The following is a 13,656-nucleotide window of genomic DNA, read 5'->3' on the forward strand; positions in this document are numbered from 1 at the left end:
AGTGGGTTGTTCTTGTTTCGTCCAGGGAACCACAAAGCTCAAGTGAAGAAGCTACCTGTGCGTGTGATAACCAGTTGGATGTAGGCATTTTGCATTGGATCTTTCAAATGTTGGCATTTTGGAGTTCTCTTCGCCTGCCTCTTGAGAATGACTGTAGAATGCTGCTATTCCTTTTCATGATTTGTTGTGCTTATGTCGGATAGTACTGTTGCACTTATTGCGCTAGTACTCGAGTAGTATGTTGATCGCATGCCTGGATAATTAAATTAACTTTGCAGGTTTAATTTGCCTTTTTTTATGCTCCTCTTGATTATTGTTTCTGCTGCTGCATCCTCAAAGTTGGAACCTGGAATCAACTTTGAGTGAAAATCACACAGTACTTGTCAAGTTGCCCTGACTGCACACCTGGTCTCCATTTGCTGCTCTTCTTTTTGATCCCCATCAAGGCGGGTTCCCGTGTAGTAGTTTAGAAAAAAAATTGCAAGCCATAAATTCAATCTACATCTTGACGAAAAGGGATTAAATTGTTCTGATTTTTTTTAAAAAAAATACTAAACGCTCCTAAACACAGATTACGAAATCATTAGATTGTTCACCAAGGCATGCATTTGTTTGAATTTTTCTGGAGTGCTTATTGTATCCGGTGAATCAATTTTTTTCACATTGTGAAGTAATTATCGTTCTAGTATGTTGTTAAGAAATCTCAAGGGTTAAGCTATGCTATGCCTAGTAGAAAGTATTTTGTTCGCGTCATGTTGCCTGCGACGACGTGCATCTCTTTTGGCATTTTGTTTCTTTTCTTACCCTAATCTCTCTCACTGGCTCGTGGACCTAAAACCTAGCGGAAGGTTTCGTGCGCTGCTCATTTGTGTTCAGCTGGTCGAAGCAGCGCGGCCGCTGGCGTGGCGGTGGTGCTGCCGTGCGCGACGTCCGACTCACGTACGCCGACTAGCTCGGCACGCCGGCAGCAGCAAAGCTCACGTTGCTACACGAGTCACGTCTCGCTCGGCTCACGCACGCACGAATGCAGCGCGCCGCCGACGTCTCCCTCGAGCTCGCCGCGCGAGTCGGTGCTCACCGTGTCCCCGCGTGTCTCGCTCCGTCCTCGCGCGCTCGACCCCTCCGCGGGGCTTGTCCTCGTCCAAGCCCCCATCCCCTCCGGACTCCGACGAGCCGCTGCATGCCCTGGGTCCCGTACTAGTACTACTTCGTCAGTTCGTCTTGGACGTCGCCGCCGGCACCGCCACCCGCGTCCCCTACCGGGGGAGCCCACCTTGAACGATGACCTCGGCGTCATCGCCGCGCCAGGGCCCAGGAGGCGGGGGGAACTACATGGTGGTCGAGTTCAAGCCAGTATTAGGCGACGACGGGGAGGACGACGACACCATGTTCGTGTCATGAGGTTACGACCTGTGATGATATGCGTCTCGTTTTTCATTTACGCTAACTTCTCTGGCGTGCATGTGGGCCCAGAGGCTATCCAATGCTAAAATGGCAGCCCTTGTATTCGGCTGGGTTGAAGCAGGCCGGGTGGCTATTGCGACGGCTTGGGCTCACTCGGTCCGCGGGAAGAAGAACCATTTGCTCACGTGACACGTCGCGCACGATAGAACTCGGCAGTGAGCAACGCGGTTTCCTCCGCGCTCCCCGCCGCCGGATGGGTTTCGTGCAATTCTCGGCGCGGGCGTGGGCGTCTTGCTCCTCGATCCTCACGAGCTCACCCGTCCACGATCCCCAACGCTGCGACGCACCGGACTTCGGTTGCATCGCGGCGCGCAGCGTAGTAGACACGGGCAGTGGTCCGGAGCTTGCGGCGAATATTTCCGTTCACGTCGATGCGGCTCGTCTGCCTTTTCCTCGAGCTGCCCCTCCCCGCACACACCGAAACGGCAAGTGCCAAAAGAAAAAAGGAAGATCACCCATGCATCCTCCAGGCTCCAGCTCTGCATTTCTGGTCTCCGCCACGCGACAAAAACCAAGGATTGATTCAAACTCGTCCCACCAATCTTTCCCATTGATTCGATTTGCTCATCTCATCCCCTCCTCAAACCCTAGCTTCTACTAGTACTCCTCCTCATCGATCGCCGGCTCGCCGCTCTCCAACTCGCACCAAAGCCCGAATGGCGCCTCCGTCGTGGGTGATCCTGAGCTGCGAGCCGCGGGTGTGCGGCGGCGGCGACGACCCCGTCCTGCCGCAGGGAGCCGACGTCGCCCTCTCCCTCGCCGCGCCGCCGCGCGTCGCGGTGCTCTCGGTGTCCCGGCGCGTCTCGCCGGCCGAGGTGGACCACTGCGCCAGGTGCAAGTCCCCCTTCGTCCTCGCGCTCGACCCCTCCGCGGGGCTCGTCCTCCTCGTCGCGCCGCCGCCACCGTCCCCCGACGACTCCGGCGACCTGCGGTCCTGGACCGACCGCAACGGCAACGAGCGCACGTTCCGCGTCAGCCTCATCCCGCGCCCGCTCTACTTCGTCTGCGACGTCGCCGCCGCCACCGCGCCTCCCACGTCCCCGACCCGGAGCGCCTCATCTTCAACAACGACCTCGGCGTCATCGCCGCGCCAGGAGGAGGCCGGGGGAACTACATGGTCGTCGAGCTCCAGACCATCGTCGGCGACGACGAGGCCACCCTGCTCTGCTTCTCGTCCGTGACCGGCGAGTGGGAGGAGAAGGACGTCGCCAACCCACTGCCGAGCTGGATCTGGACCTTCTACGACATCATCTGTCACGACGGCAAGCTCTGGTGGGTGGACACCGCGGCGGGCTTCCTCTTCTGCGATCCGTTCGCCGATGAGCCGGACATGAAGTACGTTCCACTGGAGGACAAGGAGGACGACCTCCAATCTGAAGACGAAGACGATGACGATGGCTGCGGCTACTGCGCCGAGAGAGTGCTCGCCACCGGCCGCATCGTGCAGCTGATCGACGGCAAGTTCAGGTGTGTGGAGGTGAGCTCTCCAAGCCACGGCGCCGCTCCCGAGGTCTCCATGCGCACGCTGGTTAATCCAGAGACCGCGGAGTGGGCGCCTGAGTACACGGTGAGCTTCGCCGACATCTGGGCCAGCGAAGCTACAAGGCGACCGAGCTGCCGGAGAAGGCCCCTCAACTCAGGAACGCGTTCGTCCACCCCATGAACCCGGACGTGCTGTACTTCTTCCTGAAGAAGCATATCTTGGGCGTCGACGTGCGCGCGAGGAAGGTCGTGGAGTACGAGGCCCGCGACTCTTCTGAAAGCGTTCTTCCATGGAAACTCCCACCCGCGCTCTCCGCAGGTAATGCGATTCCGCAAGCTTCACATTTTCCTGTCAATGTTCTGGTTTGCAGTACGGATCCAATTGCTCGTGTCAGTGTTGAGCAGCTACAGATTATATCATCAATTATATCTGCTTTTGCGTTCAATGTCATGGCTTGATCGGTTAATTCGTGTGTTTGATGTGTCATGTTGATTGGTGTGTCGTGTGTATGTGGCGTGTGTAATGCCTATGTTTTTCATGATAACTATGCAGCTGTGAATTCTCAGCAGAACGGCGTTCATTTGAGTTGCTTGCTTGGCTGTTTGGTTCCTAGAGTTCGATAGATTTGGACAAATTTTGGTCTAGAATGTATAGTGACCATCTTCTATATATCTTGACTTTTGGATTTGGCATTTTTGACACTTATGTGCACATCTCTTGCACAAGCAGAGCTACAAAATTTTTTTTGGATGTTTACCTGTTTTGACTTTTGCATTTGCCATTTTTGTTTACCTGTTTTGCTGTTTTATGTCCATATATTCCCCAGGAAAGTTTGAGAAAGTACTATACTTGATAAGTTTTGTTTTACTATACATTTCTAGTTTGGTAAGTTCTCACAAATACTTGATAAGTTTTGTTTTACCATAGAATCTTTGTGAAATGAAAATCGCCAGCAGGTGATCTATGACAGTTTTACCCCTTAGTTAAGTTCTACTTCATTTTCTCCAATGCATAACAGGAGGCTAGCTAGTTTTTACCAAATCGATTACATATTGTTCAGAATTTTGACTAACTTATGTTTCCATTTCCATTATGTTCAAAAACTTATGTTTCCATTGATTGAAGGTCTGTCCCAGGAAGGTGCTGCCAATGGTGCGAATGATGGAGTGCCATCTGCATCGCCGACTTCGCTGCTGTCTGATCCCAAAGGAGCCTAGAGTGGGTTCTTGTGACTGATAGCCCGTTGGCATTTGGAATGTTCTTCGCCTCCCTCTTGAGAATGGCTGCAGTGTTTGCTTATTCCTGTCCGTGATGTCTTAATTTAAGTTTTTTGTGAGGGGCGATGAATTGCTTTACTTGTGTGAACGGTATTACTGTTGAAGGCTAACTGTTTTGACCCTTATGTTAATTTAACTCTGCAGTCTTACTATGCCCTTATGTTATGCTCCTCTTGATTATGGTTTGTGGTACTGCATGCTCAAAATTGGCAACTTGTGTATGTGTCTAACAAATTTCTGCTTGCGTGAATATCACGGGAAAAAGCCAATTTATGCGCTCCGCCATGGACACTCCAAGAAAAGCTCTGAAATTTTGTTTGTAACATCGAGTTTTTTTAAAAATCTTTTACACAACGCATGCACTTGTTTCAAAAAATTTTGGACATGAACTAAGAGCACCCGCAATGGTAAAGTATGGTGCTCTCTATAAAACAATTACATCTCAGCAATAGACTAGATTAATAGTAAACTACCTCAATAGTATGTCTACATGGGTATCTATAGCTCTCTCATCTATTGCTTCGTTTTTCTCTATAAACTATCTCTAGGTTAGTAGATAGATTTACTCTTTCTCTTCATTTAATCTCTTCCAAGTAGAAAAATATGCTGACATGGATCTCTTGTAGAGAGCCTATAGATAACCATTGCGGGTGCCCTAAGTCATCGTTATCGTTGACATGATCGAGATATTTTTCCACTTTACCAAGTCATTATAGTATCTTGTTAATACTCCCTCCGTCATGAACCAATCTCGTACCTACGAGATTGGTTTATTTTGAGACGGAGAAAGTATATCTTAAAAAATATCTTAAGGATTAAACTATGCTAAAATTTTGTTTGTGTAGCACGCTTATCAAACTATTAAACGATGTGTTTTATATGAATACTTTTTATATGAAAGTTGTTTTAAAATATCAAATGTATCCATTTTCAAGTTTGTAATAAGTGACTTATACGATCCGACGAAGTTATACGACTAGCGTACGACTGAAACGGCGACGGCGTAAAGTGATGCTGTAGATTGGACCTACGCCACAAGCCCATAACACTCTCATATCATATACATAGGCCCATGTACAAGTCTAAACCACCATATCATGTCAACATGGTCGCATGCTGCTTCTGCCGGAGCTTTAGGTCAATCTGAAATGCTGAATCCACTAACTGTCAACTTGATCTCAACATTCTAGTATTATTTTCAGTGTAGTAGATGTTACCAATATCAGTTCATATAACTAGGTAAAGCAAGTTCTTTTTTTACTCTTTTATATACTATAACCACCAAGATCAGTTCATATAACTAGCTTAACAATTATCGATTGTGCTTATGTCAAACAATTAAGCTATGCACAATTAACTGAGGGCCATAAGCATTCCAATAGCATGTGAAAACCCACTTATACTCTCACAGCCGTAACATACAAACAAATTATCTGGACAGACTTGTACAATGTAATGATGAATAGAAGAAACTAAGAAAAGAATTGAAAATTAGCACATGAAGAAGATCCATTAAAAGCTCATGTAAGACGGTGATTCCACGCACACGAGGAATCTGTTGGTAGTATTGTTGCTGATTCCAGGGACCCGGCCAGACATGGTAATTAGCCACGGTTGTGACTAGGCTTTTGGAAGGCCCAATGAGATTGAGATTCGGATCACAACCCAATAGGTCAGCTCGCGGATGTCACATATGCCGTCGCCATGGTTGTACGAGAGTCGGACGCTCGTGGTCGTATGTAAAGCATTTTCCTTGTAGTAATTAAAACTCAATTAATTATACGCTGATAGATTTCTTATTTTACGTGCATGTATTTAATGTGAATCTTATAATATTCGAACGCAACCTTTGTATCTCATTTGCTATCTTTCACTTGCAGGTGGGCCCAGCAGTCATCACCCGGTCAAAGCTCCAGGTCCATTTTGCGTAGCTGGCAAGGCACATCCTCTCCAGTCGCCAGCCATTTAAATGGCCTAATCCCCTGTGGCCTCTGCTTCGAAAGCAAAATGGACAACACACAATTTCATTACGTGTAGTTTCCTCGAGAAGATGGAAAGGGGAGAGAGTGGCGGAGGGGGAGGTGGTCGGCGACCAGGGGCGGTACGGCGACGGTTTAGAATCATCGACGGTGTGCAAGGTTTCTGATGTCCAGTGAACCACTTCGAGAGGATTCCGGCGGAAATGCACGAGCAGATACTTGATCTTCTCCGCTTGACGATGTCATCCACACGTCGGTGCTCTCCCTGTAGTGGCGTGACGCCGTGCAGCGGCGGTTGGTGGGGCACTCTGTGCAAGTCGAGTTCAGCCCCCGACACCCAGTTGGAGAAGCTCAAGTGCCTAGTGGAGCGGTCGGCGAGGCACCTCAAGATCTTCTTCCTTGTCGTCGACCACTACATAAGCCTGACGAGAGGCGAGTTCGTCAGGTGCTTCCTCGTCAGCGCCGAGCAGTCCACTGTCAAACACCTCTACATCCACCTACGCAGCAGTTCGGCGAGGGACAGGATCACCTTCTCCTTCCACTATCTGAATCCGCTCCTTCAGAGCCTCACGCTCCGCGAGATCAACTTCTCCACTCGATTGTTCTATTGGGTCTCCCCGCCCCCCGCCCTTCGCCCACCTCACGACTATCCACCTCAACTCCGTCCGCATCACCGATGAATTGCTCATTGGCATGGTCTCCTTTTGTCGGCCCGTTCTCCGCGTCCTCAAGGTGCTCTACTGCACAGGCTTCGCGATGTCTCCATCTGGGCACCAACGCAGCGGTTCTTCACCATAGTGGAGTGTGAAGATCTCAAGATTGGTTCTCCTACAACGCAATCGCCTCCGCTCCTACCACTACGGCGGCAGCCCTAGCTCGTTCTACATTCCTCCCGGCGCCGGTAGGCTCACCGGCCTTTACATCTGTAGCGCCCTGCCTATCCTCTCCAACATCACTGCCCCTCACCATCTGCGGAAATTCCCTGAAGGTATGCATGCTGGATCGATCTCTTCGCCCCGTTCCACCATTTCATTTCGCTTAATTTGTTGCTATTTCGTTTGCTCATCGATGATGGATTTTTCGTTAACGTTGTCCTCTCTTTAGATTTTGTCTTCCTTGCGTGGTGCTGAGGTTGCCAACTTCCGGAGCCTGAGAGTGCTACAGTTTCTCATGTTTGAATTGAAGGCCGTCGACCTTGATAACATATATGAGTTCCTCAGGACATACCCGCCCCAATCTGACGGAGCTCTTTGTGTAGGTGCCAATCCATTCTGAATTGTATTTTGTAGTAATGTGTTTTCCTGTTTTGTTGCGTCTGATCCCATTATTTGTATCTGCATCTTGATTTCACCTTGATCATTCTAGACTTCTGAACAAATCATGGTTCATGCTTGCTTTGCAGCTCCCAACAACTAGTGATCATGGTCCCTTTGAATATGATCTCATTGATGAGCAGAGGCAAAACCCGCTAGAGGATGGCCTGGCTAATCTTGAGGTGTGGCGAGCAGAGGCAAAACCCGCTAGAGGATGGCCTAGCTAATCTTGAGGTGGTAAAGATTGTGAACTTCAATTGGTGCCGGCACGAGCTGAAGTTCATGATCTTTCTGTTGAAGAAGGCTAGCCGCAACCATAGACTGTTGCTTGTTTCTCCTAGAAGGATTCCGTCAGGATGCCGTCATCGGTGCTTGATCTTCAGCAAGAAAACATTTCTCATATCCAAGAAGATTTAACTAGTGGCCAACTACGTGTCACTGTTATCGGTATCTTGAAAGATCATTATTCTGCGTACCGTTCAATTCATTCAAAGATCTACAAGATGTTTTAGTCGTTAGTTAAAGATCGACTAGTGGACAATAAACAGAGCAATTCAGAGTAGTTGAGTTTGAGTTTCGATGGACTACCTAATGGAAAATTCAGAGTTCTAGTCTTTAGCATTATGGACTAGCTAGTGGACAATAAACAGAGTGACCCAGAATATGCTGAGTCTGAGTTCTTAATCAGATTCAGAGCTTAACTTATGTAGCTACTCTATTTGATCAGGTAAGGATCATATGTTACAGGACAAGAGAATAGAGAATCATATGCGTTGTTTCATGTAATTGCTTTTCATTCGCATGGTCTGTTGTTGAATGGTCTTTGATTCCCCTTGTATCTACCTCACCAGCCTCATGCTGTGCTGGCTCAACCTCAACGTCCCCATGGTCGCCATTGTCCATCCCATGTCCTGCCTTGCGAAGATCCACCTCAACGACGTCAGAATCACCGACGAGGCCTTGCGCCGCATGGTCATCCTCTCCCCCAGTCTCCGCGTCCTCACGTTGTTCTACTGCAATGGCCCCCTCGCCATGATCATTGCATCATCACGGAAGCTGAGTAGCCTCATTATCGTGGAGTGCAACAACGTCCGCGGCGTGGTCGTCATGCCGGATTCTCCCCTCCACAACTTCCACTGCATGGGGAGCCCCCTTTCGCTGTTCAACCTCTCCGGCGGCGCCCACTTGCTTACCGACCTCCTCTTCTGCTTCAATCCCCCGATACTTGGTCATCAAGTGTTGAGAGAATGGTTCAGGAACAATCTACCTTTTCTCTCCAACATCACCTCCCTCTCCATCTGCAGCAATACCCTTCAAGTATATATTGGATTTCCAACATTTCATTTAGCTCGATCGGTTCATGGATTTTGATCATTTAACACTACTGTTTAGGTCGTGTCTTTCTTGCGGCATCCTAGAGCGAATCTTGATATGGCCATCCTCGATAACTTCCAGAGTCTGACAATGCTAGAATTAACCATGCTTGAATTCAAGGCCGTTGGCCTTGACAACATCTTTGTGTTCCTCAAGAGTTGTCATCGCCCTAATCTGAAGAAGTTCCTTGTGACGGTTGATACCAGCAAACCCACTCTGAATTGCATTTTAATTTTTCAGCGATCGGTTTGCCATCTTGTTACAGCTGAATCCGTATCTGCATTTTTTGTGATTTTCTTCTTATTTGTTCGTAATTGCAGGACCGAACAATCCATGACAGTGATATACACTTTGAAGAGGATTTCCCTGGCTCGCTGCAGGAAACACAGCCAAAGGTTGGCCTGGATAAGCTTGAGGAGGCACAGTTCAGATACTTCAATTGGTGTCGCTATGAATTGTAGCTTTTGATCTTTCTGTTGAAGAAATCTATATCCACCCGTAGATTTCTACTCTTTTCTCCCAGGATTTTAAATTTTGAAGATCTTGGCCTTAAACAAGCAGAGCTTTCTCTTATTCAAGCAGCTTTGGGGAACGGATGGCTAGTTGTTCAGAACTTCAGATCGCCTCAATAGCACAGTCCTGAATTAGGAATACATCCATTTCATTCAGATGTGTTCAAGAAGTTTTAGTTCTCTCTTATTGACCAAATGACTTGTATCTCTACAGTCCCCAATATCAGGGACTAGCTAGTGGACAATGGACAGACAACGAGTATGAAAACAAGTCAGAGCAATTCAGAATATGCAGAGTTCTAGTTCTTGATCAACATTCAGAAAGCTAGGCTTCTCTGGCTCTTAGATTAGGTAAGGATCATATGTTCTCTGGCTCTTAGATTAGGTAAGGATCATATGTTGAGGAAAAGCCTTAGAATCCAGGCTTCTTGACGATGTCATTGAAATCCATGGTATAAATATGTTATGAGTTCCAGTCTCTACCTTTTCATTTGGTAGTATGGTTTTAAGTTCAGACTAACCAGTGTGGGATATAGAGCGGATGGGTCTCAACTCTCAACATGATTTTCTTCCATGCTAAATATGTTCACCTTTTGTGGTTAAACCACTCGTTTGAGCAAACTGATGCCACGGGATTAAGGATCCTATTGTGGTATCTGTAGGGGCGGCATCTGACATTTAAGTATCCAACTAATATTGGGCAAACTGTCATATTGTCCATGCCTCAGGAGTAGCCGGATGATAAAAAGATTCTGCTCTTTTGAAAAAAAAAGATAAGAATATTCTGACTTTTTTTTATTTTGGCGGTGAAAAGAGATACTGTATTTAACATTCTGTTTTTTTTGTTTTTTAGAAGTAATAAAAATATGGGACGAAGATGATAAGTTGGTGAGTGTTAAACAATTAATCATTCACCATTCTACTCCCTTCATTGTGTATATATGCTTTATTATTACTGATGCTTGACTGCTTACCAATTAAAAGGGTTAAAAAAAATGAAGAGCGAAATGGACAGCACTGTAAGCTACATTTAGGCATGAAAAAATAGCATGAGCAAACTCTGTCAAAACTGAACAGAGGGAGAGTATATCGTTTCTGTTTCTATGGAGTAATTTGACTACGGCGCCTTCTTTTTTCTCCTCCTTGCAGGTCTCGCTGCCGGGAACAAACACATCATCTATATATAGTAAGCTGAGAAAATGGACATTTGGCCATCTTCAAAACTGGGTTTCGCTACAATGCCATCTTCAAAACGTGATTCGATAAAATGCCAACCTCAAGCCTACGCTACTCGCTGGATTGCCATTTTCTCATTTTTTTTCTTATTTTCAAAAACTTTTTGCCTCTTTCTCGTGGTGATCAGACAAAAATGCCCCTATGGCCATTGGAAAATGCTCCATCAACCTGCCCGAGCTCATTAGGTAGGCGTAGGCGTTTGTCATCAGCCCGCCGCTGCAGCCACACTCCGTCTTCTTCTCTGCATCGCAATAGCTCGATTAGTTCAAAGATGAGGACGGCAAGCAATAGCTCGATTAGTTCAAAGATGAGATTAGGAGTGGCGTGAGTGTGATGTGAATGTGATGTACCGTGTGGTCGCAGTTGACGAGCTGCTGCTCGCTGAGGTTGAGGAGGTTGCCGCTGGCGAGGAAGTTGTCGCCCTCGACGGCGCCGGTGGTGCTAAAGGCCCAGCAGGAGGCGCATGTGCCCTGCATCTTGACATCGGTCACGGCGCCCATGTCGCGCCAAATCGAAGCTAGCAAGGAGGACGGCCACCTCCTCCTTGGCCGGCATCGGCCGCCTCGTTGTCGCCGTTGGCAGCGAGGCCCGTGAACCACGCCTCGAACTCTTCCCGGATGAGGTCGGAGAAGGGGGTGACGCTGTGGCGCGCAGTCGGGTCGAGCACTTGGTGCGCCGCGGCGCGGGTGAGGTTGGCGGCGAACACACGCAGCCGCCACGCGTACTCCTCTGGTCCGGAGTACTCCCGCCAGTGCCGTCGCACGAACGCCGCGAACTGCGCCTCCGGGAGCAGCCCCGGTGGCCTTCCGTCTAACTTGACGAAAATTCCCTCCAACTTGACCTCCACCAATGGCCCCAGGGGCATTTTCATCCGATCACCATGAGGAAGAGGCAAAAAGATTCCGGAAATAAAAGAAAATGAGAAAATGACAATCCAACGAGTAGCATAGGTTTGAGATTGGTATTTTATCGAATCACGTTTTGAAGATGGTATAATAGCGAAACCTAGTTTTGAAGATGGTAAAATGTCCATTTTCTCATAAGCGTGTACTTGCACGGATAATTGGCTGGCCTTGGAAGCAAACTTGCAGACGGTCGGGTGAGGAAAACAAGGTCTGTGCATTGTTTTAATCTTGGACTGTCGCTGTACTGAATAATACTTGGTGCATCTTGATCAACAAACGGAAACCAGCGGGAACGCGTCGACGGTGCAAACAAGGGAGGAAATTCGAGGACCGCCTGGATTGGATTTGATCATCAGATTTGATCCAGATAGAAACAGCTTGTGATTATTCCAACAAGTACAAGTTTGCGCTGCGCCCGTACTCAGCTGTGTGTAATTGGAGATGGTCGTAGTGACTGACTGCTGATTCAGTAGATGTGTCAGACTATCAGCAGACAGCAGCCGACGTGTGCATGTGTGGAGTCTTTTTGCTATCCATCTCCGTACCGTATAAAACGAAAAAAAATCCAGGAAACCGTCCGTAATCGAGCAGTGCACACGTACTTGGCGCGGCAAGGCCAGCAGCAGCAGCAACGGCGCGCGAGCACGGGTCGTGCATTCGAGCCGCGCATTGCGTGCTGCTACGGGCTCGCGCCGCACGGGAGCAAACGCGTCTGCGCGGCAGCGAGAGCGAGCGAGCACTCTGCGCCCCCTCTCCGCTCCTCTCGTGCGGCAGCGAGAGCGAGCCGACGAGAGCTCGATCGCGTCGGTGCGCCGAGACTGGGTGTTGGGTGTACGAGTACGACTACGATCGTCGTAACTTGTTAGAAACCCATACGTCTGCGTGTGCGTGTGCGTGTGCGTGTGCGTGTGCGCGGTGTGCCGAGTTAACGTCGCGCGCGGGGAGGCCGCGAAACGGGTCGGCCGGCATGCAGGAGCGCGCGACCGATCGATGCACCGCGCGCCCGCGCGCGCCCACACCACCACTCCTCGCGTGGGTGAAAATTGGACGCGTGTTGCGTGACAGCCCCAGATTGATCCGGAATTCTCTGTGGGCATCGTATCGTGTACCGAGGCGCAGGACTATAGTTTCGGCTACAGGGCTATACTGTACTTTGGTCTTTCGCTTAGCGCACGCTAAACATACGTACGTTACTTACGGTTTTATGCTACGTACGGGACTACGGGTTCAAATTTTGCTGCTGTTGTTCGTTCTGAATAGTAAATGATTTAGAGCTGAACTGCTGAAGGTTTTTTTTCCAGGACTAGCCAGGGAGTTGTCGACAATTTTTTAGGTCCAAAACTTTTAAATTTTTTGACAACAGGATTTGTCATCAATGGTTATAGGGGGACAATCCACACTAGTACAAACCATGAATTTTAGTGTTGATTGAACAACAAGAAATTGGCCTACATGTAGAAGGGAAAAAACTTTCAAATTCAAAAGTAATATGTGCTCCTAAAAAAATTGCAAATCATAATTTTATACAATGTAACTACCCTATAACTATCATGTAACTACTCTGTAACTAGGGTATAAGTGTTATGTAACTACTCTATAATTAAGATGTAAGTGATATAATACTAGGGTGTAAGTGATATATAATAAAAAAGAGTTATTGCTAATAAGAAGTTGCATGGCTTAGCTTAACATGTTCGATGACTGCCTTGCCCATGCGAATTTTTTTTTATTCTGGCTTTATATATTGCACGAATTCTAGAGCGCATCTAATGGCTAGAAAATCGAAAGTTTTCCCAATAAAAAACTGTCAACAGTTTTTTTTTTAGCAAAACCCTTTTTTTCCAGGCCTGGAGGGGAACTGGGGTACCTTAATCAGTACTAGTACCTCGATCGGTTTTACAAATAACGCCACATATATTTTTTTCATAAAACTAAGAATATCAGTTGGTAAAGTTAATTTATGTTGTCCAACACATGTTAACAAATATCTATGCAATAAAACAACTATACCAAAATATAAATATAGTTCGGTTACACATATAGAGGACATAAATTAGATGAAAACAATACAGGTACGGGGATCCTAATAGCGTAATTTAACTAGTTAGATTCA

General features: G+C 47.7%; 2 pseudogenes; one reads left to right on the top strand and one right to left on the bottom strand.

Moving 5' to 3' along the window:
* Window positions 1–2,120: 2,120 nt before the first annotated feature.
* Window positions 2,121–4,234, top strand: LOC127759825 (uncharacterized; annotated as a pseudogene).
* A 6,700-nt stretch (window positions 4,235–10,934) lies between these two features.
* Window positions 10,935–11,503, bottom strand: LOC127758075 (probable cysteine protease RD19D; annotated as a pseudogene).
* Between the last annotated feature and the right edge of the window lie 2,153 nt (window positions 11,504–13,656).

This window comes from Oryza glaberrima, chromosome 1 (assembly GCF_000147395.1).
Source record: "Oryza glaberrima chromosome 1, OglaRS2, whole genome shotgun sequence".
In the NCBI taxonomy this organism is placed as follows: domain Eukaryota; kingdom Viridiplantae; phylum Streptophyta; class Magnoliopsida; order Poales; family Poaceae; genus Oryza; species Oryza glaberrima.